The sequence below is a fragment of the Schistocerca americana genome, chromosome 8 (genome assembly GCF_021461395.2).
Source record: "Schistocerca americana isolate TAMUIC-IGC-003095 chromosome 8, iqSchAmer2.1, whole genome shotgun sequence".
NCBI classification, from domain to species: domain Eukaryota; kingdom Metazoa; phylum Arthropoda; class Insecta; order Orthoptera; family Acrididae; genus Schistocerca; species Schistocerca americana.
In genome coordinates, this window is record NC_060126.1 from 43,626,710 (window position 1) to 43,653,312 (window position 26,603).

At 44.3% G+C, this 26,603-nt stretch overlaps 1 long non-coding RNA gene across 1 annotated transcript in view; it reads left to right on the forward strand.

The window, feature by feature from the left end:
- Window positions 1-12,087: 12,087 nt before the first annotated feature.
- LOC124544616 overlaps window positions 12,088-26,603 on the forward strand; it is a 62,735-nt gene continuing 48,219 nt past the window's right edge. The window contains exon 1 of the long non-coding RNA XR_006967550.1: window positions 12,088-12,167. This is a non-coding gene — a long non-coding RNA (uncharacterized LOC124544616). The remainder of the gene's footprint in view (window positions 12,168-26,603) is intronic.

The window sequence follows — 26,603 nt, forward strand, 5'->3', positions numbered from 1 at the left end:
AAAACTGCAAAATATGTATGGTCACAGTTATCTGAAACAATTCGTTTGCTAATTTACTGGCCGTCAAATTAAGTGAAGTTTCCTTTCGGAATATCGCACTCAGAAAAGTTATCGGACTTGGAGAAAAATAAGTGATTGCAGCTTCTAATGAATATGATGTGCAAATAGTAACTACGCAGAAACTGGCTTTTGGCATAATCGTGAACTAAATGAAAAATTTCATTATTTAATTATCTCACTTGAATCGAATAAAATTTATCTTTTCTTTTTATCTAAAATGAAAGAGGCTCTTCAGTTTCAGCATTTTGTTGATAGGGAACTAGCAACTTTATTAAATTGTTAACGCATTTACTAACGATTCTGTCAATTGCAGCTTGTATGTTACGTGACTGGTTTCGAACCTTAGAGGTTCATTTTCAATCTAGCCTACTGACAGTGCCTAGTGGCAGTGCCTTATCTTAATAATAAACGTCAAAGTGGCAAGTCATGCATTATAAATGTTTACAGAATGAGTACTACAAACCACACATGCCTCTTAACACCTCAAAATCAAGCTGATTGACTTGATTGTTTTTGACTTGGTAAGAGGCACTTGTGGATTTTGGCGTTCATTCTGCAGATATTTATGAGTCATGTGTTGCCACTTTGATGTTTATTATTAGGATCAGGCGCTGTCTGGACGGCCTCAGTAGGCCAGGCTTGAAAATGAACGAAACTATTCGCCTAATGTAAATACTGCAGCTCTTGATAGAATCGGTAATAAACGCTTTAAGGAAACAGGTCCTTCATAAGACGTGATCTTAACACAACAAAATACCTTTAATGTTTTTAATGACGTTCAGTGTACACACACACACATCAGATTCGCATTTAATAATTCAGCTTAGCTACATCGATCAAGAAACACCTTATTCCAAACAAGATCTAATCGCCTACGGGACTTAGTAGCAAGACAGCTTTTTTTACACCGGTCCATTACATTTCATAGCCATTAACATCTTTGTTCTTACAACAGATAATAATAACAAGTTTCACATATCGCTGTCTTTCACAGATGACAGATTTTCAGAAATTTAAATACTATTTTTACTGCGCATACTTGACGCCGCTACTCATTTGGAGAAAAGGGGGGAACCTTTAATTACGGGAGTGACGTCCAGTGGTGGTTCTACGCCGTCTTCCTCTTTTTTTGGTCATCAGTCTACTGACTGGTTTGATGCGGCCGGCCACGAATTCCTTTCCTGTGCTAACCTCTTCATCTCAGAGTAGCACTTGCAACCTACGTCCTCAATTATTTGCTTGACGTATTCCAATCTCTGTCTTCCTCTACAGTTTTTGCTCTCTACAGCTCCCTCTAGTTCCATGGAAGTCATTCCCTCATGTCTTAGCAGATGTCCTATCATCCCGTCCCTTCTCCTTATCAGTGTTTACCACATATTCCTTTCCTCTCCGATTCTGCGTAGAACCTCCTCATTCGTTACCTTATCAGTCCACCTAATTTTCAACATTCGTCTATAGCACCACATCTCAAATGCTTCGATTCTCTTCTGTTCCGGTTTTCCCACAGTCCATGTTTCACTACCATACAATGCTGTACTCCAGACGTACATCCTCAGAAATTTCTTCCTCAAATTAAGACCGGTATTTGATATTAGTAGACTTCTCTTGGCCAGAAATGCATTTTTTTCCATAGCGAGTCTGGTTTTGAATTCCTCCTTGCTGCGTCCGTCATTGATTATTTTACTGCCTAGGTAGCAGAATACCTTAACTTCATTGACTTCGTGACCATCAATCCTGATGTTAAGTTTCTCGCTGTTCTCATTTCTACTACTTCTCATTACCTTCGTCTTTCTCCGATTTACTCTCAAACCATATTGTGTACTCATTACACTGTTCATTCCGTTCAGCAGATCATTTAATTCTTCTTCACTTTCACTGAGGATAGCAATGTCATCAGCGAATCGTATCATTGATATCCTTTCACCTTGTATTTTAATTCCACTCCTGAACCTTTCTTTTATTTCCATCACTGCTTCCTCGATGTACAGAGTAGGGGCGAAAGGCTACAGCCTTGTCTTACACCCTTCTTAATACGAGCACTTCGTTCTTGATCGTCCACTCTTATTATTCCCTCTTGGTTGTTGTACATATTGTATATGAGCCGTCTCTCCCTATAGCTTACCCCTACTTTTTTCAGAATCTCGAACAGCTTGCACCATTTTATATTGTCGAACGCTTTTTCCAGGTCGACAAATCCTATAAAAAAGTGTCTTGGTTTTTCTTTAGCCTTGCTTCCATTATTAGCCGTAACGTCAGAATAGCCTCTCTCGTCCCTTTACTTTTCCTAAAACTGATCGTCACCTAGTGCATTCTCAATTTTCTTTTCCATTCTTCTGTATATTATTCTTGTAAGCAGCTTCGATGCATGAGCTGTTAAGTTGATTGTGAGATAATTCTCGCACTTGTCAGCTCTTTCCGTCTTCGGAATTGTGTGGATGATTCTTTTCCGAAAGTCAGATGACATATCGCCAGACTCATATATTCTACACACCAACGTGAATAGTCGTTTTGTTGCCACTTCCCCCAATGATTTTAGAAATTCTGATGGAATGTTATCTATCCCTTCTGCCTTATTTGACCGTCAGTCCTCCAAAGCTGTTTTAAATTCCGATTCTAATACTGGATCCCCTATCTCTTCTAAATCGACTCCTGTTTCTTCTTCTATCACATCAGACAAATCTTCACCCTCATAGAGGTTTTCAATGTATACTTTCCACCTATCTGCTCTCTCCTCTGCATTTAACAGTGGAATTCCCGTTGCACTCTTAATGTTACCACCGTTGCTTTTAATGTCACCAAAGGTTGTTTTGACTTTCCTGTGTGCTGAGTCTGTCCTTCCAACAATCATATCTTTTTCGATGTCTTCGCATTTTTCCCTGCAGCCATTTCGTCTTAGCTTCCCTGCACTTCCTATTTATTTCATTCCTCAGCGACTTGTATTTCTGTATTCCTGATTTTCCCGGGACATGTTTGTACTTCCTCCTTTCATCAATCAACTGAAGTATTTCTTCTGTTACCCATGGTTTCTTCGCAGCTACCTTCTTTGTACCTATGTTTTCCTTCCCAACTTCTGTGATGGCCCTTTTTAGAGTTGTCCATTCCTTTTCAACTGTACTGCGTACTGCGCTATTCCTTATTGCTGTATCTATAGCGTTAGAGAAAATCAAACGTATCTCGTCATTCCTTAGTACTTCCGTATCCCACTTCTTTGCGTATTGATTCTTCCTGACTAACGTCTTGAACTTCAGCCTACTCTTCATCACTAATATATTGTGATCTGAGTCTATATCTGCTCCTGGCTACGCCTTACAATCCAGTATCTGATTTCGGAATCGCTGTCTGACCATGATGTAATCTAATTGAAATCTTCCCGTATATGCCAGCCTTTTCCAAGTATACTTCCTCCTCTTGTGATTCTTGAACAGGGTATTCGCTATTACTAGCTGAAACTTGTTACAGAACTCAGTTAGCCTTTCTCCTCTTTCATTCCTTGTCCCAAGCCCATATTCTCCTGTAACCTTTTCTTCTACTCCTTCCTCTACAACTGCATTCCAGTCGCCCATGACTATTAGATTTTCGTCTCCCTTTACATACTGCATTACCCTTTCAATATCCTCATACACTTTCTCTATCGGTTCATCTTCAGCTTGCGACGTCGGTATGTATACCTGAACTATCGTTGTCGGTGTTGGTCTGCTGTCGATTCTGATTAGAACAACCTGGTCACTGAACTGTTCACAGTAACACGCCCTCTGCCCTACCTTCCTATTCATAACGAATCCTACACCTGTTATACCATTTTCTGCTGCTGTTGATATTACCCGATACTCATCTGACCAGAAATCCTTGTCTTCCTTGCACTTCACTTCCCTGACCCCTACTATATCTAGATTGAGCCTTTGCATTTCCGTTTTCAGAATTTCTAGTTTCCCTACCACGTTCAAGCTTTTGACATTCCACGCCCCGACTCGTAGAACGTTATCCTTTCGTTGATTTTTCAATCTTTTTCTCATGGTAACCTCCCCATTGGCAGTCCCCTCCCGGAGATCCGAATGGGGGACTATTCCGGAATCTTTTGCCAATGGAGAGATCATCATGACACTTCTTCAATTACAGGCCACATGTCCTGTGGATACACGTTACCTGTCTTTAATGCAGTGGTTTCCATTGCCTTCTGCATCTTCATGTCGTTGATCATTGCTGATTCTCCCGCCTTTAGGGGCAATTTCCCACCCCTAGGACAAGAGAGTGCCCTGAACCTCTATCTGCTCCTCCGCCCTCTTTGACAAGGCCGTTGGCAGAATGAGGCTGACTTCTTATGCCGGAAGTCTTCGGCTGCCAATGCTGATTATTTATCAAAATTTAGGCAGTGGTGTGGATCAAAACCGGGACCGAAGACGTTTTGATAATGAATCAAAGACGCTACCCCTAGACCACGCCGTCTGTAATGCTCCTGAATTCCTAGTGCGCTCTCTTAAATGCGTGAATAATATTTTGAGTGGTGCGCTTATTTGAACATTGCCTTCGTTTTCTAAGTGACACTGATATGGCAGCAAAAGCGTACTGTGAGGCTGCTGTGAGCACACCCAAATACTTAGTGGACACCACACATTATCCTACTTACACCCTTCTCTGCAACAAATAGTTTATTCGTAACTGAAGGCTTTCCTCCGAATATGGCGTCACAAGTCGTTAGTGATAGAAAATAAAAAAATCAAGTTAACTTTTGATATTTTTGTCTACATCTACATTAACATTTATGCACATACTCCGCAAGCCAGCTTATGGTGCATGACGGGAGGTACCCTGAACCGCTTATTGCGATGATTACCTTTACTGTTGCCGTCGTAAATGGAACGACGGAGTAACGACTGTCTATATGCCTCCGTACTAGTCCTTTTTTCTCTTTTTCCTCACGGACGTTACCTGAAATGTACGCTGGCAGTAGTACAATCGTCCAGCATTCAACCAAATGGTTCAAATGGCTTTGAGCACTATGGGACTTAACTGCTGAGGTCATCAGTCCCCTAGAACTTAGAACTACTTAAACCTAACTAACCTAAGGACATCACAAACATCCATGCCCGAGGCAGGATTGGAACCTGTGACCGTACGGTCGCGCGGTTCCAGACTGTAGCGCTTAGAACCTCTCGGCCACTCCAGCCGGCAGCATTCTACCCCCAGTTTCAAAAACTTTCTCAATAGCGTTTCGCGAGAAAGACGGCATCATTCCTCCAGGTATTCCTATTTTATTTCACGAAGCAAGTTCGAACCTACCGGTAATAAATCTATCGGGAGACCTCTGAACTGATTCAGTGTCTTCCTTCAATCTGAGCTGGTGGGGGTCACAAACACTTGAGCAGTACTGAAGAACGGGTCGCACCAGTGGTGGCGTTTTAGACGAGCTACACTTTCCTGAAAGTCTCCCAATAAACCCAAGTCATACATTCGCTTTCTCTGCTGCCAATATGACGTGCATCTCCCGTTTCATATCTCTTTGCAAAGTTAATCATGACATTTCAGCACAACACTAATACTGTATTCGAACGCTAAAGGATTATTTTTTCTTACTCAACTGCATTAAGACCCGAGAGCGCCTCCGGAAGCCGCGCCGGCCCCAGATTGAATCCGCACAGCGCATTAACGAAGTGGGTCGGTGTGCCGGCCATCCTAGATCTGGTTTTCAGGCGGTTTTCCACAGCCCACTATGTGAATACCGGGCTGGTCCCCACATCCCGCCTCAGTTACACGACTCGCAGATGTCTGCAATGCGTTCACACTATTTCATGGTTTACAGTAGATGCAGACAGCTGGGGTACACAGATTCCGCCCTGGGGTGGTATGGGGTGACGGCAGGAAGGGCATTCGGCCACCCCATGCCAAAAACCGATTGTAACAATGCCGGCCCAGAGAAAACTGCGGGATAAAGGCACCAGTGAGAGAAAGAACTCAACTGATTTAAGTTACAGTTTTCTACAGTTAGAGCAAGATGTCATTAATCTCAACAAACATAAATTGTGTCTGACAATCAGACCCCACTGCGGTCGGATTTTTGTAATTTTTCCTGTTTATGGTACTTCAAGTTCAGGCCTCAAATTTCAATTTCCCTAAGCAGTTTGATACATCTCTCAAAAATTATCGAGAAAATCGACTTTAAAGTTTTGCAAGCGTCTTTAATACCATGAATGAAGCAGAGATTTTCGGCGGGTTCCGTGGATCTGCCGAAGAACGCTCGGCCGTCTTATAAGCGATCTGGGTTCGATACCTTCCCAGTGAATATTTTTAAACAAAGGTGTATGTTCTACGACCACTCTCGGTGAAGCGTAAAATACATAAAGGTAAAAAAAAAAAAAAAAAAAAAAAAAATCGGTAGCACTCGAGACTGGTAAGCACTTAGTCACTGGTTCGAGCCTCGTTTTGTTCATTATTTTTCTCATCTTTTTCCTTTTCAGATTGAATTCGTATACCTACATCACTTAAAGACAAAATTCATCTATTGTATGCTAATGAAGTCATATGTAATTGTAACTTTATTGCAAAATCCACGTCGTCTTATTTACAGTTATTTATCACACACTAAAATACCGTTGTCATTGGAAATATAAATTCTTAATTACCGATCAGTTATAAGATATTGTTAATGTAGGTTTATTTAGATTAAAATAATTACAAATTACATTCTTTGATATTCGTGTATGTTCGCTTTACGGAAATGATAGAACATGTACAATTTCAAGAATGAGATTTTCACTCTGCAGGGGAGTGTGCGCTGATATGAAACTTCCTGGCAGATTAAAACTGTCTGCCGGACTGAGACTCTAACTCGGGACCCTTGCCTTTCGCAGTCAAGTGCTTCTTCTGTGAAGTTTGGAAGGTAGGAGACGAGGTATTGGCAGAATTGAAGCTGTGAGGACGGGTCGTGAGTCGTGCTTGGGTAGCTCAGTCGGTAGAGCACTTGCCCGCGAAAGGCAAAGGTCCCGAGTTAGAGTCTCGGTCCGGCACACAGTTTTAACCTGCCAGGAAGTTTCAACATGTACCATTGTTTGAAGATAAGCATCGACCGGGAAACAAACCAAGCCCGCCCACGGGGCAGGAATGCATTCTACCGCAGAGCCACCTTTCGATAAGTTGAGCTTGATTTAGGGTGTCTACGACGTTCGCAAAACCTCAAAGGCGATTTTCTCGAGAATATTTGAGAGCTGCATCGATCTGGTTTGGGTAATTGATGTCTGAGCTATGAATTTCACGTACCATAAGTACTATTACAAAAATCTAAGTGTCATGTGATCTGCTTGTACGACACCTTCCCGCGTACCACAGAGTCACCAGCAGACAGCCGCAGACTGCCATTCACTCGGCGTGTCACAGTTTCCGGTGGCTCTGCTGACGACCACTCGCCGTTCAGAACGACGTACTGGGTTCTGTTATTACAAGATCTTCAGCCACTCACATATATGGAAGCCTCTTCCTTATGCTCGGACCTTCGTTAACAATTTGCAGTCTGACACCTGTCAGTTGCTTCAAATGGTTCAGATGGCTCTGAGCACTATGGGACTTAACATCTGTGGTCATCAGTCCCCTAGAACTTAGAACTAGTTAAACCCAACTAACCTAAGGACATCACACACATCCATGCCCGAGGCACGATTCGAACCAGCGACCGTAGTGTCAGTTGCTCTCCATCCATAGTTCGCAGTATGCCCTTTGAGAAAAGGGCAAGCTGAGTTTCACACGAGCGACGCTTTCTAAATCCATGCTGATTTCCGGATGAAGAAAATTTCTGTGTGAAGAAAATTTGTTACATCCGAACTTAAGAATATGCTCATTAGCTTTGTTGTTGTTGTTGTGGTCATCAGTCCAGAGATTGGTTTGATGCAGCTCTCCATGCTACTCTATCCTGGGCAAGCTTCTTCATCTCCCAGTAACTACTGCAACTGACATCCTTCTGAATTTGCTTAGTGTATTCATCTCTTTGTCTCTGTCTACGATTATTACCCTTAATGCTGCCCTCCAGTACTAAATTGGTGATCCCTTGATGCCTCAGAACATGTGCTACCAACCGATCCCTTCTTCTAGTCAATTTCTGCAACAAATTTCTCTTCTCTCCAACTCTGTTCACTACTTCCTCATCAGTTACGTGATTTACCCACCTAATCCTCAACATTCTTCTGTAGCATCACATTTCGAAATCTTCTACTATCTTCTTGTCTAGACTGTTTTTGTCCATGTTTCACATCCATACATGACCACGCTCGATACAAATACTTTCAAGAAAGGCTTAGAGAAAGCTTTCGACAATGTTGACTGGAATACTCTCTTTGAATTTCTGAAGGGGAGCAGTGGTTGAGAAAGGAGTGACACCTCCATCTATACTTGATGTTAACAAAATTTTCTTCTTCAAAAATGCTTTCCTTGCCATAGACAGTCTACATTTTGTCTCCTCTCTACTTCGACCATCAGAAGTTATTTTGCTGCCCCAATAGCAAAACATTCTCATTTCCTAATTCCCTCAGCATCACGCGACTTAATTCGACTACATTCCATTATTCTCTCGGTTAAAGGCGCTGCAGTCTGGAACTGCAAGACCGCTACGGTCGCAGGTTCGAATTCTGCCTCGGGCATGGATGTTTGTGATGTCCTTAGGTTAGTTAGGTTTAACTAGTTCTAAGTTCTAGGGGACTAATGACCTCAGCAGTTGAGTCCCATACTGCTCAGAGCCATTTGAGCCATTATTCTCTTTTTGTTGTTGTTGACGTTCATCTTATATCCTACTTTCAAGACAGTGTCTATTCCGTTCAACTGCTCTTGCAAGTCCTTTGCTGTCTCTGACAGAATTACAATGTCATCGGCAAACCTCAATGTTTTTATTTCTTTTCCCTGGATTTTAATTCCAACTCCAAATTTTTCTTTTGTTTCCTTCACTGCTTGCTCAATATACAGATTGAATAACATCGGGGATAGGCTACAACCCTGTCTCACTCCCTTCTCAACCACTGTTCCCCTTCAGAATTCCAAAGATTCCAAAGAGAGTATTACAGTCAACATTGTCAAAAGCTTTCTCTAAACCTACAAATGCTAGAAACGTAGTTTCGCCATTCGTTAATCTGTCTTCTAAGATAACTCATAGGGTCAGTATTGCATCGCGTGTTCCAACATTTCTATGGAATCTAAACTGATCTTCCCCGACGTCGGCTTCTACCAGTCTTTCCATTCTTTTGTAAGGAATTCGTGTTAGTATTTTGCAATCAGACTTGTTAAAGTGATAGTTCGATAATTTTCACACCTGTAAACACCTATTTCTTTGCGATTGGAATTATTATATGTAACCTTACAATAAAGCTGCATGCCCTCGGGAAAAATTACGGCTTCCTCTTGCTTTCAGCCGTTCACAGTACCAGCGCAGCAAGACCGTTTTGGTTAGTGTTACAAGGCCAGATCAGTCAATCATCCAGACTGTTGCCGCTGCAAGTACTGAAAAGGCTGCTGCCCCTCTTCAGGAACCACACGTTTGTCTGGCCTCTCAACAGTTACCCCTCCGTTGTGGTTGCACCTACGGTACGGCTATCTGTATCGCTGAGGTACGCAAGCCTCCCCACCAACGGCAAGGTCCATGGTTCATAGGGAGGTCTTGAACTTTATGTATTATGATCTCATATCAGTAGTCAATTTCTATCAGCTTCTTTTGAGAGAGTTCAGCACAGACCTGAATACCAAAGTAACTGACTGCTGACACTTACATCTACATACGCCACAAGTCAGCGTACGGTGTGTGGCAGAGTGTTCCCTATACCACTACTACTCGATTCCGTTCCTGTTTTCCTACTCGGAGAGACAGTGAGGGAAGACCGGCTGTCTGTATCCTCCGTATGATGCCTAATTTCTGATATCTCATCTTCGTGTTCCCGACGCGACATGTATGATAGCACCAGTAGGATCGCAGCGCAGTCAGCACCAAAAGCCGGTTCCCTAAATTTCTCAATAGTGTTCCTCTGAAAGGACGTCGTGTGTCCTCCAGGGATTCCCATCTGAGTTCCCGAAACATCTTCATAACACCTGAGTGTTGTTCGACCCTACAAATCTGGTAGTCCGCCTCTGAATTGCTTGCATGTCTTCTTCTAATCCGACCTGGTGCTTGTCCCAAACACTGGAGCAGTGCCCAAGAATAGGTCGCACTAGCGTCTTGTATGCGGCCTCCTTTAAAGCTGAACCACTCCTGCCTAAAATTATCCCAATAAATCGAGTTGGACCATTCGCCTTCTGCAGTGCAATCCTCACATGCGTGTTGCATTTGAAATCGCTTTGCAATTTTATGCCCAGATATTTAAACGACGTGGCTGTGTCAAGCGGAACATTACTAATGCATTATCCGGTCATTTCCCGTTAGTTTTTTCCTGCTCATCAGCATCAACTTACAGATTTCTACATTTAGAGCTTCCTGCCATTCATCACACCAACTATACATTTTGTGTAAGTCGTCTCGTATCCTTCTCCAGTCACCGCACACCACAGCAGCATCAGCAAACAAGCGCAGATCGCTGCCCACCCTCTCCGCCATGTGTGTAGAAAATGAACAGCAGTCCTGTCGCACTTCCTTTGGACACCCCTGACGACACCCTCGTCGCTGAAAGCACTGGCCATCGATGACAGCATACTGCGTTCTGTTACTTAAGAAGTCTTCCAGACACTCACATGTCTGGCAACCTATTCTGTATCCTCGTACCTACGTTAACAGTCTGTAGTGGAGTACCGTACCAAATGCTTTTCGGAAATCTAGAAATATGGAATGTGCTTATTTCCCTTCATCCATTGTTCGCAGCATATCATGTGAGAAAAGGACAAGATGTTCACGCAAGCGATGCTTTCTAAATCTTTGGTGATTCGTGAACATGAGCTTTTCCGTCTCTAGGAAATTTATCATATTCTAAATCAGAATATTTTTTCTGGTCTGTTCTTTTACGGCTGGCCTTTGTGCCCGTGCGGTTCTAGGCACTTCAGTCAGGAACCGCGCAACCACTACGGTCGCAGGTTCGAATCCTGCCTCGGGCATGGATGTGTGTGATGTCCTTAGGTTAGTTCCAGGGGAGTGATGACATCAGATGTCAAGTCCCATAGTCCTCAGAGCCATTTGAACCATTGTTCTTTTACGCTTCGTATACACAGCAGAGTCACCTGCAATTTTTTTTTTCATTCGCTCGGGACATCGCGCTCGGTGAGAGATTTGCGATAAGTGCAAGCTAAGTAAGCGGCCAGGGCAACAGAGTTCTCTTCGTAAAATCGAACTGGGAATCCGTCTTGACATGACGGCTTATTTGTTTTCAACTCTTTCAGTTATCAGTTGTATCTCTGCGCCAGGGATGCTTACTACTATGTTGTCCAGACGGGAGTCTTTGCGATGGTCAAACGATGATATGTACGTTTGTACGATTCTCCTGCGCGTACGATCTCTTAAATGGGGTACGTTAAACTTCGACTTTGGTTTTGCTGTCTTCAACTGCCACTCCAGACTGGTCAACGAATGACTGTAAGCACAATAGCTACTTGGTGAGAAAATAATGCAGTGCGTCTAGACCCGCCAGGGGTAAAATGTTAGTAAGTGACCTTGACGTGGCTATTTTTGTGTGGAAAGGAGTCAGTATTACTTCAATGTGCACGTGCCTCGGTTACCGGCTAAACACAGCGGACTTTTCCTGAAGAGGCAATACTGCGGCCTAACAGAAAGCTATAAAACCGTCCTGCGGATGCGGTTGGAGTGATAAACTAAGAGCGGCCCCTCCTCCGCTTGTCCAGAGGTGGGTGGAGGAGGGCACTCACGGCCCGGCCAGCGCTACACCGGACCCCTCTCTGTTGACACAGCAGCGCGGCGTCTGGCACCAGGCAGGGACGGGATGTCGGCCTGCAGCGCCCAATCAGACAGATGGACCGCGCGTGCCGCGGCCGTTTACTTTGCCGTAATAGCGCCAACCGCTCGCGGGAGGGTATATAGGCCGCTGTGTGCGCCAGATGCCGCGTAGTCTGCCCGCAGCCATGGCACCCTCGACTGCATCACTGGCCGTGGTCGCGCTCCTAGCTCTCTCCGCCTCTGCGAGCGACTCTCACTCGTCCCACAGGTACAATCTCTCTCGATCCTGATTACAGCGCAAGGCTTGAAACTCTAAGTCCAGCTTAGCGAAAGGTGGTGGACATCTAAACTTCTACTAAACTCCTCCCGGATGGGCCATGAAGGCCGAAAGGCACCGACCGACCACCGTGTCATCCTCAGCCCACATATGATGCGGATATGGAGGGGCATGTGTGGAGCACACCGCTCTCCCGGAGTCGCTAATTCTCCATCAGGTAGCTCCTCAGTTTGCCTCACAAGGGCTGAGTGCACCCGACTTGCAAACAGCGCTCGGCAGAAAAAAATGGCTCTGAGCGCTATGGGACTTAACATCTGACGTGATCCGTCCCCTAGAACTTAGAACTAGTTAAACCTAACTAACCTAAGGACATCACAAACATCCATGCCCGAGGCAGGATTCGAACCTGCGACGGTAGTGGTCTCGCGGTTCCAGACTGTAGCGCCTAGAACCGCTCGGCCATCCTGGCCGGCGCTCGGCAGACCGGACGGTCACCCACCCAACTGATAACCCAGACCGACAGCGCTTAACTTGGGCTGATCTGACTAGAACCGGTGTTACAACTGTGGCAAGGTCGTTGACATCTAAACTTCTACTTATTTTTAATATTTTTTGTGCCTGTCAATTACAAGACCTGTCCCCTGCGTACGTGTACCTCATCCTTTTACACTTACACCTCCTGCAGTGACACTGCATATTTCCTTATGTTGATCTATTTTGGAGTCAGAAAATGACTGGCTCAAATGATGAAATATGATTTTAACTAAAAAAATACACTGAGTCGACAAAAGCCATGTGTTGTTGTTGTTGTGGTCTTCAGTCCTGGGACTGGTGTGATGCAGCTTTCCATGCTACTCTATCCTGTGATAGCTTCTTCATCTTCCAGTATCTACTGCAGCCTACATCCTTCTGAATCTGCTTAGTGTATTCATCTCTTGGTCTCCCTCTACGATTTTTACCTTCCACGCTGCCCTCCATTACTAAATTGGTGATCCCTTGATGCCTCAGAACATGTCCTACCAACCGATCCCTTCTTCTAGTCAAGTTGTGCCACAAATATCTCTTCTCCCCAATTCTATTCAATACCTCCTCATTAGTTATGTAGTCTACCCATCTAATCTTTAGCATTCTTCTGTAGCACCACATTCCGAAAGCTTCTATTCTCTTCTTGTCTAAACTATTTATCGTCCATGTTTCACTTCCATACATGGGCACACTCCATACAGATACTTTCAGAAACGACTTCCTCACATTTAATTCAATACTCGATGTTAACAAATCTCTCTTCTTCAGAAACGCTTTCCTTGCCATTGCCAGTCTACATTTTATATCCTCTCTACTTCGACCATCATAAGTTATTTTGCTCCCCAAATTGCAAAACTCCTTTACTACTTTGTCTCATTTCCTAATCTAATTCCTCAGCATCACCCGGCTTAATTCGACTACATTCCATTATCCTCGTTTTGCTTTTGTTGATGTTCATCTTATACCGTCCTTTCAAGACACTGTCCATTCCGTTCAACTGCTCTTCCAAGTCCTTTGCTGTCTCTGACAGAATTACAATGTCATCGGCGAACCTCGAAGTTTTTATTTCTTCTCCATGGATTTTAATGCCTACTCCGAACTTTTCTTTTGTTTCCTTTACTGCTTGCTCAATATACAGATTGAATGGCATCGAGGAGAGGTTACAGTCTCACTCCCTTCCCAACGACTGCTTCCCTTTCATGTCCCTCGACTCTGATAACTGCCATCTGGTTTCTGTACAAATTGTAAACAGCCTTTCGCTCCCTGTATTTTACCCCTGCCACCTTCAGAATTTGAAAGAGAGTATTCCAGTCAACATTGTCATATGATTTCTCTAAGTCTAAAAATGCTAGAAACGTTGGTTTGCCTTTCCTTAATCTTTCTTCTAAGATAAGTCGTATGGTCAGTATTGCCTCACGTGTTCCAACATTTCTACGGATTCCAAACTGATCTTCCCCGAGGTTGGCTTCTACCAGTTTTTCCATTCGTCTGTAAAGAATTCAAGTTAGTGTTTTGCAGCTGTGACTTATTAATATGGTAGTTCGGTAATTTTCTCATCTGTCAACACCTGCTTTCTTTGAGATTGGAATTATTATCTTCTTCTTGAAGTCTGAGGGAATTTCGCCTGTCTCATACATCTTGCTCACTGAATTTTCCTTCCTTTTCCCACCTTTTTGCAGCCATTAGATCCTCCTAATATGGTGTCGGAGCTCCTCTTGCACGACGTAGTGCAGGGGCTCAACAAGTCGTTGAAAGTCCCCTGCAGAAGTACTGAACCATGTTGCCACTACAGCCGTCAATCATTACGAAAGTGTAGCAGGTGCAGGATTTTGTGCACAAACTGACCTTTCGATTATGTCTCATAAATGTTTCATGGGGTTCATGTCGAACGATCAGGGTGGCCAAGTCACTCGCTCGAATTTTCCAGAATGTTCTTCAAACCACTCGGAACCAGTTGTTGCCTGGTGACATGGCGCATTGCCAGCCATAAAAAATCCATCGTTATTTGGAAACATGAAGTCCATGAAAGGCTGCTAGGGGCCTCCAATTAGCCGAACATAACCATTTCCAGTCAATAATCGGTTCACCCCACAGGACACAATTATCCAGCCATAAACAGCTTGCACAGTGCCTTGTTGTGTATGGCTTCGTGGGACCTCCACTACACTCGAACTCTACCATCAGCTCTTACTAAGTGAAATCGGCGCTTATCTGACCAAGCCTCTATGTTCCAGTCGTCTACGGCTCCAAGAAAGGGGCTGCAGGCGATGTTAGCAAAGGAATTCGCGCCATAAGCCAATAACACCAAATTTCACCATACCTTTCATATTGATTTGTGCGGTTATTTCACGCAGTGTTGCTTGTCTGTTAGCACTGACAAGTCTACGCAAACGCCTCTGCTCTTGGTCGTTTAGTGAAGGCCAACGGACTCTATGTCGTGAGACCTAGCGCCTGAAATTTGGTTTTCTCGGCACACTCTTCGACACTGTGCATCTCGGAATATTGACTTCCCTAACGATATCAGAAATGGAATGTCCGATGCATCTAGCTCCAACTACCATTTAGCGCACATGGTCTGTTCATTCCTCTCATGCGGGCATGACTACATGAGTACAAATGGCAGGTCTGCCAATAGACAGCCGTTTTTACCTTGTGTGTGCGATGCTACTGCCATCTTTTTTGTGACGCCTCCCTAACCCGATGTCCTCGGCGGTACTTTTGGGGCAGCCACCATAAATTGTATAAAGCGTGGGTAGTGACCAGGATGTAGCTATGTCTGTTGGCTGAAAAATAATTAACGACAAGAATTGCGCCAGCTAGAATGAAGAGATAACTTATCCTTATTTCTGACGAAACGTGCACCAGCAATACAAGTCCAAGTAATATCCAGGAGTAATCCGTGTAATGAGTCTAGTCGAATACAATAGCAAATACCACACTGCAATGGCTCCGCTATAAACTCCACGGAAGGTTGACTATAGACTATAAGCAATAGACTGTCCGCCTCGGGGCCAGCGCTCCTCCTTATACGCAAAAGGCAGAGGGCGCTGCGGACCCGAGCTCAGCCATGGCGCGACCTCTTCCGTCGGCGGTAACGCCCTGAGACGCCGACGGCCGCGACAGGAACTGTGGCCAGCGATGTCACGGTCTGGGCGCGCGTGCGCGAGTTGGTTGGTTGGTTGGTTGGGTCCGTGGATACAGGTCCTTTATATGTACATATTGCTATTTCATGACTTTTGTCATCTCAGTGAAGAATGCAACAAGCATTATGAAACAAAACTCAAATTTCTTCCAAATAGGCCTTGACGACCCAACGCTATTGACCGATCGCCGGTTTATCCACTGGATGCGCATGTGGTCAGTGCCTCTCTCTCCCGGAGCCGTTGTCAGCTTCTGTGAGCAGTCGCTAATTCTCAGTCAGGTAGCTCCTCAATTGACCTCGCAAGGTCTGAGTACACCCCACTTGCGAACAGCACCTGGCAGACACAGTCAGATGCTAGCCAAACCCGACAACGCTTAACTTTGATGGGAATCATTGTGACCACTGCGGCAAGGCGTATAAAAGTACATCCAGACTATTGCTGCGAGTTGCTACCACGAAATTATTACAGCAGAGAGAAGCTACATTTATCTCCTGACAGGGGTGTCGCTCACAAGGAGGCGGCGCATTTGTCCTCTTTAACTGCTGTGCTTCCTGACAGGCATTGTTGGCGTCAGGGATAAACTTTGTGTTCTAGGGTATAATGCACACTGTCAGAGACAGCAAAGGACCTAGAAGAGCAGCTGAACGGAATGGACAGTGTCTTGAAAGGGGGATACAGGATAGACACCAACAAAAGCAAAACAAAGATAATGGAACGTACTCGAATTAAAAGGGGTGATGCTCCGGGAATTAGATTAGGAAATGAGACGCTTAAAGTAGTAAATGAGTTTTGCTATTTGGGGAGCAAAATAACTGATGATGGTCGAAGTAGGGAGGATATAAAATGTAGACTGGCAATGGGAAGGAAAGCGTTTCTGAAGAAGAGAAATTTGTTAACATCGAGTATAGATTTAAGTGTCAGGAAGTCGTTTCAGAAAGTATTTGTATGGAGTGTAGCCATGTATGGAAGTGAAACGTGGACGATAAATAGTTTGGACAAGAAGAGAATAGAAGCTTTCGAAATGTGATGCTACAGAAGAATGCTGAAGATTAGATGGGTAGATCACATAACTAATGAGGAGGTATTGAGTAGAATTGGGGAGAAGAGGAGTTTGTGGCACAACTTGACTAGAAGAAGGCATCGGCTGGTGGGGCATGTTCTGAGACATCAAGGGATCACCAATTTAGCATTGGAGGGCAGCGTGGATGGTACAAATCGTGGAGGGAGACCAAGAGATGAATACACTAAGCAGATTCAGAAGGATGTAGGCTACAGTAGGTACTGGGAGATGAAGAAGCTTGCACAGGATGCAGTAGCATGGAGAGCTGCATCAAAGCAGTCTCTGTACTGAAATCACAACAACTACTATGCACTCGCATCCTGTACAATCATAATGTGTGAGGGTACTGTACCCTCACGTCTAGCTGCCAACAGGTCATACCTCATCACTCTTTTTGAAGATTCCTACTTGGAGTAATAAAAAATAGAGAAAAGTTAAAATGGTTGTTTTTGAGTACAGTGCAAGGAACGTTCGTTTATACATATGAACAGTCCGGTTCCAGATGTTGTTCAACTTACGCATGAATATCGACCTTGGTTCGGTCCTGGCGAACCACCAGAGACGTTTTCTGCAGTTTCTCGTTTCGTGGTAGATTCGTAGTTATACCACCAAGTCCTGCCTTCGGCGATGATATTTTCCGGGAAAGATTTTCCGCATCTTTCATTTCAGGCGTCCACGTCTCGTCGTTTCTGTTGAGGAATCACCGTGTACGGGACGCACTTGGCGCAAACACAAATTTTCTCTTCTTGAAAATGTTCTTAGCAATATCTTCAACGGATAATTTATAAACGTTCAGATCGTTGCTACACTGCGATTTGTGACACAACAACGTCAACATACTTCGGCCGCCCGTTCACTACTGAACGCTGCCTGATAGTAGCTGAGTGGTCGAATGGGTATGGGTATCCGTTGTTTACTGTTGTCAGTTCAAGCTGCCATCGTTGTTACTGTGCTGACTACACTTACGTCTCTGCACAGCGCGATCCTCGCGTGTTTCGCTTTGCGGGGCGCGTGAGGTTGCCAGCACGTTCAAATCTCGCCTGCTCGTGTTCCGTGGACCCGCAGTAGTAGGTTGGAGATAGTAGTGTTACGCGGTCACTGCTGCTGTTAGTCGTGTTATTGTCTACTTCTTGTATGACCTGAGTCTAGTCCGAATGCCTTCTGTTGCAGAGAGAGCGGTTTTAATGGAAGGGGTTTTCCGTACAGGAGGTATATTTACGGTGCGGCGGCAATTTAGATTGCGTTTTCCTGCTTCGAGACGTTCACATCGTGACACTATATGTGATTTAATTTGCAAATTTCAGACAAAAGGTTCAGTTCATGATGCACCACGAACTGGTAGGTTCATAAGTTCAACAGAACGGAGGTTTTACGATATTTCGAACGTAACGTTGCAGAGTCCATCAAAATTCGTGAGAAGATTATCGCAAAAGCCTAAAGGCTGCCGTACGGTAGCTCTGAATGCCGTAATCAAAGAGCTAGGGCTGTGTCCGTATAAAATTACTGCTGTGCAAAAGTCACGCTGTATGGACCATGCGAAGCGAATAGGGTGTCGTTCATGGTTTCAGGGACTTATAAACCGACATGGTGTTTTAGATCGAACCTTTTTGACTTATGAGGCTTGGTTTCACCTATCTGGCTACATTAATTCCCAAAATCCACAAATATTGTCATCAGAAAATCCACATGCCTTAAGATAAACGCCATTGCATGGAATGTCGCAGAGAAATGTAGCCGCGTCGGGTTGGCGGCAACCCGCCGGGCAGTGCTGCCTCGCGTGTTGCAGAGTCATCAGGCGCTCACCATACACTGTGTACGCAGGGTGGTGGGAAACTATCTAAAAAGCTGAGTGCTGAGTAATAATAAGAAAAAAATCGATAAGTCACACCGTTATCGAGTTATTTAGCATCGAAGTCAGCGAATCAGGTCGCCGTACGTGCAAGTTGCTGCAGCCTGCCGGAAACAGTGTCGTTCGCTTTCCGCAAATCGAACAAACGTATCTTTCGCTCAACTAGCTTAAATTTATCATTTTCAAAAAAAGGCATATTTTAGCTGGTAATGTGAATTGTGGTAACTCACAGACCACTAGATGTGTTACGCGCACGTGCGAGTGTATGAATTTGTGCACGCAACGACCTTATTGCCTAATTTCAATGCTAAATAAGTCGGAAACGGCGCATAAAAGAAACCTGTTTGCACGATATCACAGGTCTGGCAGCGCCTTCAGTTTTGTATTTACTGCAGGCAGGGAATCAGTCTGCGACATGTCGGTTAGAACAGGGTCTTCTACAATGGAGACCAGAGCTTTCAATGTGAATAACTACACACAGCATAATAGTAGACGCAGAAACGTATCTAGCAAAGCATATCTGAAAAAGTACGGGTACACTTCGAAGCAGGTGGTTACACATCGAAGTGGTGTTATAGCCTTTCACGCCTTTTACAGCTCAATAAAACACTGAAAGACAAGAGATGAAAGTAAAAACATCTGGCAATGCCATACGTGGATCCGTCTTAACTTACTTGAGAGTGCACAGCCAACGAAAAGTGATCACGATATCGGCACAGAAAAGAAGTATCTACATCTATATTTATACTCAGCAAGCCACCCAACGGTGTGTGGCGGAGGGCACTTTACGTGCCACTGTCATTACCTCCCTTTTCTGTTGCAGTCGCGTATGGTTCGCGGGAAGAACGACTGTCTGAAAGCCTCCGTGCGCGCTCTAATCTCTCTAATTTTACATTCGTGATCTCCTCTGGAGGTATAAGTAGGGGTAAGCAATATATTCGATACCTCATCCAGAAACGCATCCTCTCGAAACCTGGCCATCAAGCTACACCGCGATGCAGAGCGCCTCTCTTGCAGAGTCTGCCAATTGAGTTTGCTAAACATCTCCGTTACGCTATCACTGTTACCAAATAACCCTGTGACGAAACGCGCCGCTCTTCTTTGGATCTTCTCTGTTTCCTCCGTCAACCCGATCTGGTACGGATCCCACACTGATGAGCAATACTCAAGTATAGGTCGAACGAGTGTTTTGTAAGCCACCTCCTTTGTTGATGGACTACATTTTCTAAGAACTCTCCCAATGAATCTCAACGTGGTACCCGCCTTACCAACAATTAATTTTATATGATCATTCCACTTCAAATCGTTCCGCACGCATACTCCCAGATATTTTACAGAAGTAACTACTACCAGTGTTTGTTCCGCTATCATATAATCATACAATAAAGGATCCTTCTTTCTATGTATTCGCAATACATTACATTTGCAGCTAACTTTGAAAGTTGAATACAGGAAGTTCACTTTAATTGAAGACACAGAAATATCTCAAAAGCCACACAGCGGATTAAAAGAAGTTATAATTCCAATATGTTTAAACTCGGAGGCGGACAGCCAATGATACCACTCTCGACCCCCGCCGCCCTCATCCCATCCCGTGTATCCGAGGCTCGGGGAAACTTTGAAATATACAATGGGACCCTCGTTTTTTATTGCAGATTACGATTCTACTGCAGAATCTACATACGTTTTGTCTCAAGCATTTTCTTCGTTTCGTCACAGATGGCACTGTAATCGGAGGAACAGAAATGGGCACTCAATCGTAATTTACAACATGCTACTCAATGGCCCTTGAATATCCAATGGGACATGAGACTTTATCTCCATCCTACGAAGGTAGAAAAGGCCATTATTTCTTAACCGGAAAGCCCATTCGCAACGCTGTATTCCTCAGACATATCGAACAGGGGACTACTCGACGTAGCACTGTGGTCATGGCTCGGGGCGAAAGCTACTCTGCTTTTCCAATTACAGTAATTGTTCAAACATAGCGCCGCCAACTTCAGTGTACTTAGTGATCCGCTTTTCAAATGACCATCACAGGAGAGAAGCATATCTACGGAAATGTCAGCACACGTGTTTCTGATGTCCTGCAGTGGTACCGGTGGTTCCATTCCAAAAAGTCGATATCTGCGTCTATTCAACGTGCCGTCTATAAAAGACGGACCATTAAGTTTGTTCCGCATGATGACATACCATACATTAACCCACCGAAGACGTTGATGGTCAACTTGCCGTAAGCAGTGGGGATTGTCCACACTCCAGTAATGCACCTTATGCTGGTTAACGCTACCATGGTTTGTGAATGTAGACTCATTGGAAAATAGTACCTCAGCAAAGAAAGTGGGGCTCGTTTGCACTTGTAGACGTGCTCATTCACGAAACACTACCCAGTTATGGAAATCGGCGTCATGTATTTCTTTATGCAGTAACACGTGGGTTGGATGATACTTATGACGAAGCAGTATTGTGACAACACTACCTACGAACATACCGGAATCACGGTGTAGTAGCCGGGCGTTTATCCGTGGGTTCTGCTACACTGCCGCTAGTACAGCTATTTCATTAGCTTCTCCTGTAGACCGTTTGCTTCGTTTCCTTTTGCAGGTGTGTACGCTGCCATCAGTCATAAAGGCGTTCACTTAAAAAAACCAACGAGAGAGAGCTTTCTCTGGAAAGCACTCGGCATACGAGGCAACAACAGTCTCAACATTTCTCCTACATCCTCCATAAATCAGCATTATTTCAATTTTTTCTTCTGTGATTGTAACATTTAACATCCACTTGCACGTCTGTTCTCAAAATGATAAGTAGGTGTGGAGGCAATAAAAACTGGGCAAGTACTGTAATGTTTAGAGTCGCTACGTCTGCATGATACGTGAGCTCCGGCCGCAGTGTACTGCTTGTTATGATACTCGTAGTTGTCTACACGGCCACCGTGGCGTGACGAGTGGTCCCCTGTTCGATATATTGGAGTAATACAGAATTGCGAATGGGGTTTGCAGTTGCAAGATATGAAAAACTGGTCTGTCCTACCCTCGCAGCATAGAGGTGGTGTCCCACGTGCCACTGGATATTCAGTGGTCATTGAGTAGCATGTCGGAAATTACGATTGTGTACCCATTTCTACTCCTCCGATTACAGCGCCAACTGCGGCGAAACGAAGGAAATGCTTCAGACAAAACGGATGCAGATTTTCATGTAGAATCGTAATAATAAACGGGGGTTTCCAGTGAAGATTTCAAAGTAGGGCACCATCACCCACGCACAGGTCGAGTGTGGTATCGTTGCATATCGCATCCGAGACCAACAAATTGGAATTATAACTTTTTTAATCCGATGTGTAGTTTTCGATATATTTCAAAGTATTCAGTTTGTTAGGTATGTTTGCCACTGTTAGCATCTTTGCACACCCGAATTCATGAGTGATGCGTATTCTTTCGCTGTCATAGTTGTTTAACAGTATCTACTACTTGGTATCCAGGGTGAATTATCAGTCATGTGTTCAGCATTCAAATTACCTTTCTACTTCCACTGTTAGTCAAAAATATTTCCATTAGGAAAGCAAAGAGTAAATCTTGCGTTATTTAATATCGTGCTTAAAAATAATTTTTGTGGCGTATAGCAGTGTTGAGAAAAGATTATAGGGCATGTTTGTACAAGTTACTTGTGCGGCATTAAAAGGATTACGCACTTAATACTTTTGCAATACGCAAATAGAGTAGAGCCCAACTATCCGTTGCGAGGTAGCAAACAGCTGTAGGGTCTAAACGAATATTTGGGAGAAAATTAGAAACAGTTTCCATCTACAAAAGTTTCATATAAATTCAGTAGAGCCGTTTTCTAACGTCGTTTAGTTTTCGATATGCAACAGTTAGCCAATGTGTGATTATGACAAAGCCAGTCTGAGTATTATTGACAATTATTCTCTACATTTAATTTAATTTGCAGATAGCCAGATTAACTTTAGATTAAATTGGGAAGCGTGATAGCTAAGACTATTCTAGATAAAAATACATTGATCAGCCAGAACATTATGGCCTCCGACATACTATTGACATAAAACCGTCCAGACATTAGCAGCTTCACCTGTCGAGCAATGACTGCTAGTCAGACACACCTACGATATATGCAGTGTCAGTGGGCGTGCTGTCCGTGTGTACAGGATGAAAAGTATTTAAACCGACAAACTCTGGGAGATTGTAGGGGACATCAAAACAAATATTTTTCCCTGATGTCATTTTTTCCTATGAGGATTATTTAAACCGGTGGAGGTCGTGTTACGCTCTTCAGTTGTTAGAGTTCGTATTACGATCTTCAGTTGTTAGAGGGCGTATTAGGCTCTTCAGTTGTAGGCAACTGCTGTCCACCAGTATAGTAGTGCATTCTCTCTGTTTACTAATGGAGCGATACACCTGGTTCGTGCGTACTACGTAGCGCACCACAACGGACGAGCTGCACAGCGGGTTTGTCAACAATAATATCCTAATCGCCGTATCCCGCATCATACGACATTTGCTGCTATGTACCAACGTCTGAGTGAGACCGGGTCATTTAGCAGATTACCTGGACAGGGACGCCGTCGCTCGGTAAGAACGCTGCTTGCAGCATGTGGAGCGGGATCCTTCAATCAGCACTCGTGCAATTGCACGTAACATGGGGACGAATCAGACGAATGTAAGAACAGTCCTTCGAGAGCAATTGTTACGTCCACTTCACTTACAGTGTGTCCACAACCTGAAACCAGTTGATTATCCACCCAGAGCACAGTTTTCGCAATGGTACCTGGAGCAGTGTGAAATGCATCCTACATTTACATCCTCTGCGTTGTTTGCCGATGAAGCAACGTTCGGGCGTGATGGAGCCTTCAACATGCACAATTCGCATGTTTGGAGTGAGGATAACCCACATGCCACAATTACTAGCCCTCAAGTGCGGTTCTTCGTTAATGTGTGGATCGGTGTTGTTGGGGACTGTTTAATTGGGCCGTATCTGCTACCTAGACCATTAAATGGCGGACACTATTACAATTGCATTGCCAGAGTTGCTGGAAGACGTCCCGCTCTTTACAAGACAACGCATGTGGTTCCAACATGACATTCCTGGACCGACGGTTCCCAGAAACATGGATTGGCAGAGGTGGTCCTGTACCATGGACTGCTCGATCCCCATATATGTCCCCTCTGGACTTTTTTGTGTGGGGAGAGATGCACAACCTTGTTTACGCAACTCCTGTTGCATCAGAAGATGATCTTGTTGCCCGGATAGTAGCAGCAGCAGGAACAATTCAGTATTACTCCTGGGGTTTTTGCCCGTGTCAGACACAACATGATCCGACGGTGTAACCTTTGTTTACGTGTCAACGGAGATATTTTTGAAAATCTACTGTAATTGAAATTGGGTTGTGTTAATGTGTTGTCTCTTGGTGATAAAAAAATGGAAAAGTGTTTGTTGGTTTAATTAATTTGCCGCCAGAGAAATCTTCCTCTACCGGTTTAAATACACCTCATAGGAAAAAATGACATCAGGGAAAAGTATTTGTTTTGATGTCCCCTACAACCTCCCAGTCGGTTTAAATACTTTTCACCCTGTAGAATGTGGAAGGAGCGTGATCCGTCTGAATTCAACCGAGGGCAGATGGGCCGGAGGCTCGGCACGAGCATTTGGGAAACTGCACGTGTTGTCGGGTGTTCGAGGAGTGCTGTGGTCAGTGTCTTCAACACGTGGCGAAACCAGGGTGAAACCCCGTACAGATGTCGTGGGCTGGACGGCCACCCCTCATTACAGATGTCGGACGTCGGAGGCTGGGCAGACTGGTTAAATAGGGCAGGCGGCGAGCTGTACGCAGCTAATAATAGAGTTTAATGGTGCACAGAGTACAAATGTGTCTGAACACAAAGTGTACCGAAGGCTACGAATGATGGGCCTCCGCAGCCGATGACCCATTCACGTGCCAATGTTAATACTACGACATCGGCAGTTACGACTGCCACGGGCACGTGACCATCGGCAGTATAAGTTGGCGCAGCGGCAGAGCGTTGGATGGTCTGATGAATCTAGATACCTTCTTCATCATGCCGACGGGAGACCGCGATCCCGTCATCTTCCAGGGGAACAGCTCCTTGATACCTGTACTACAGGACGGAGACAAGCTGGCGGCGACTCCATTATGATCTGAGAAAAATTCACGTGGGCATCCATGTCTGCAGTGGAGCTCGTGCAAGACACCATGACGGCCAAGGGGTATCGTACACTGGTTGAAGAGTGTGATGGTGTGGTCCGAGAAACACAGTGCGAGTTGTTCCAGTTGATATGGTACCTCCCCCCCCCCCCCTCCCCCGAGAAGGTGCTCACCGTTCCCCTCCCAGAAATTCATGAGAATTAGCAGACTTGTGTTTGTGTAGATGGAGCGCCAACTCCCTCCACAGACCTACCAAGGCCTCACTGCTTCCAAGCCACGACGTTCAAATGGTTCAAATGGCTCTGAGCACTATGCGACTTAACTTCTGAGGTCATCAGTCCCCTAGAACTTAGAACTACTTAAACCTAAATAACCTAAGGACATCACACACATCCATGTCCGAGGCAGGATTCGAACCTGCGACCGTAGTGGTCGCTCGGTTCCAGACTGTAGCGCCTAGAACCTCACGGCCACTCCGGCCGGCAAGCCACGATGTGTCGCGGCTTGAATCCGAGTCAAAGGTGGAGATATGGGCTATTAGGTAGGAGGTGCTCATAATGTTCTGGCTGATTAGTGTACACTAACGACATTGTAGTCGGAATTTAAAAGTACTTGCTTTGCCATTGCCAGCGAGAGACTTTGTCACACGAAGTTTTAAGTTAACAAGTAAAATCATGTAAGTTTCAACCTTTATGTGCAAATCATACGTAACATGTTTATGAAAAAAGAAGATGACTTCGTTAACAAAACTCTAGAAAACGGGAAGAAACTTTCTTATAAATATTTATGACTCTTTGCAATGTAAACTACGTCCTTGCTTTTGATAAATCTGTGAAGGATGCCTGTGTAACATGCGAGGAACTGAATTTAAAAAGTGGAAGTCTCTTTCCGGATGAGAATGTGAAAAGAGTGGCGTCGCCGAACTTCTGGTGCATAAGCGCAGAGCCAAAAAGTTTTAGACTTCCATTAACGATATCATTGCCAAACCTGTGTTGGAGCCTAAACAAAATGTTGGAAGTCTAAAACTTTTTGGCGCTGCGCTTATGCACTAGAAGTTCGGCGACGATCACTCTTTTCACATTCTCATCCGGAAAGAGACTTCCACTTTTTAAATTGATGGCATGGTTAACATCTCTTTACCTCACATTCCTGTTGAAGACACCTACTATTTCAGACAATTTACGTGGAAGTTTCTGCTGTGCTTAACCACACATCAGGGGATGGCGGGATGACGGTAAGAGAGGAAAGAGTTCAAACAATGTGTGTGCGATTTTGAACTGGTGCATCAAAAATATGATAGGCAAGAATGTAAAAATATTATACAGAACAAAAATTAATACTCTGGTTAGGATGATGACGGCACTGTGTGAGATCATATGATTCAATGAAATTAAAGTCTTTTCCAATTACTCGTTGATGCCGAATGACAGGAATCTCGGGATTGTTAGAAGGAAGCTAAAGAAGGAGCAAAGATAGTATACAGTGGCAGACGTAGCTGAACTGGTGAAGCATTCCTAAAAAAATGATAAGTTTTCTTCAAATGCAAGTGGATTAATTTACCGACTACGGTTCCTGATGGCCCACATTGCGTTGATTTGTACGGTAAAATCGTTCATAGACACCTGAAAAGGGTTCTAAAATACCATGAGCTGTACAAACTTTGGAACTCCCT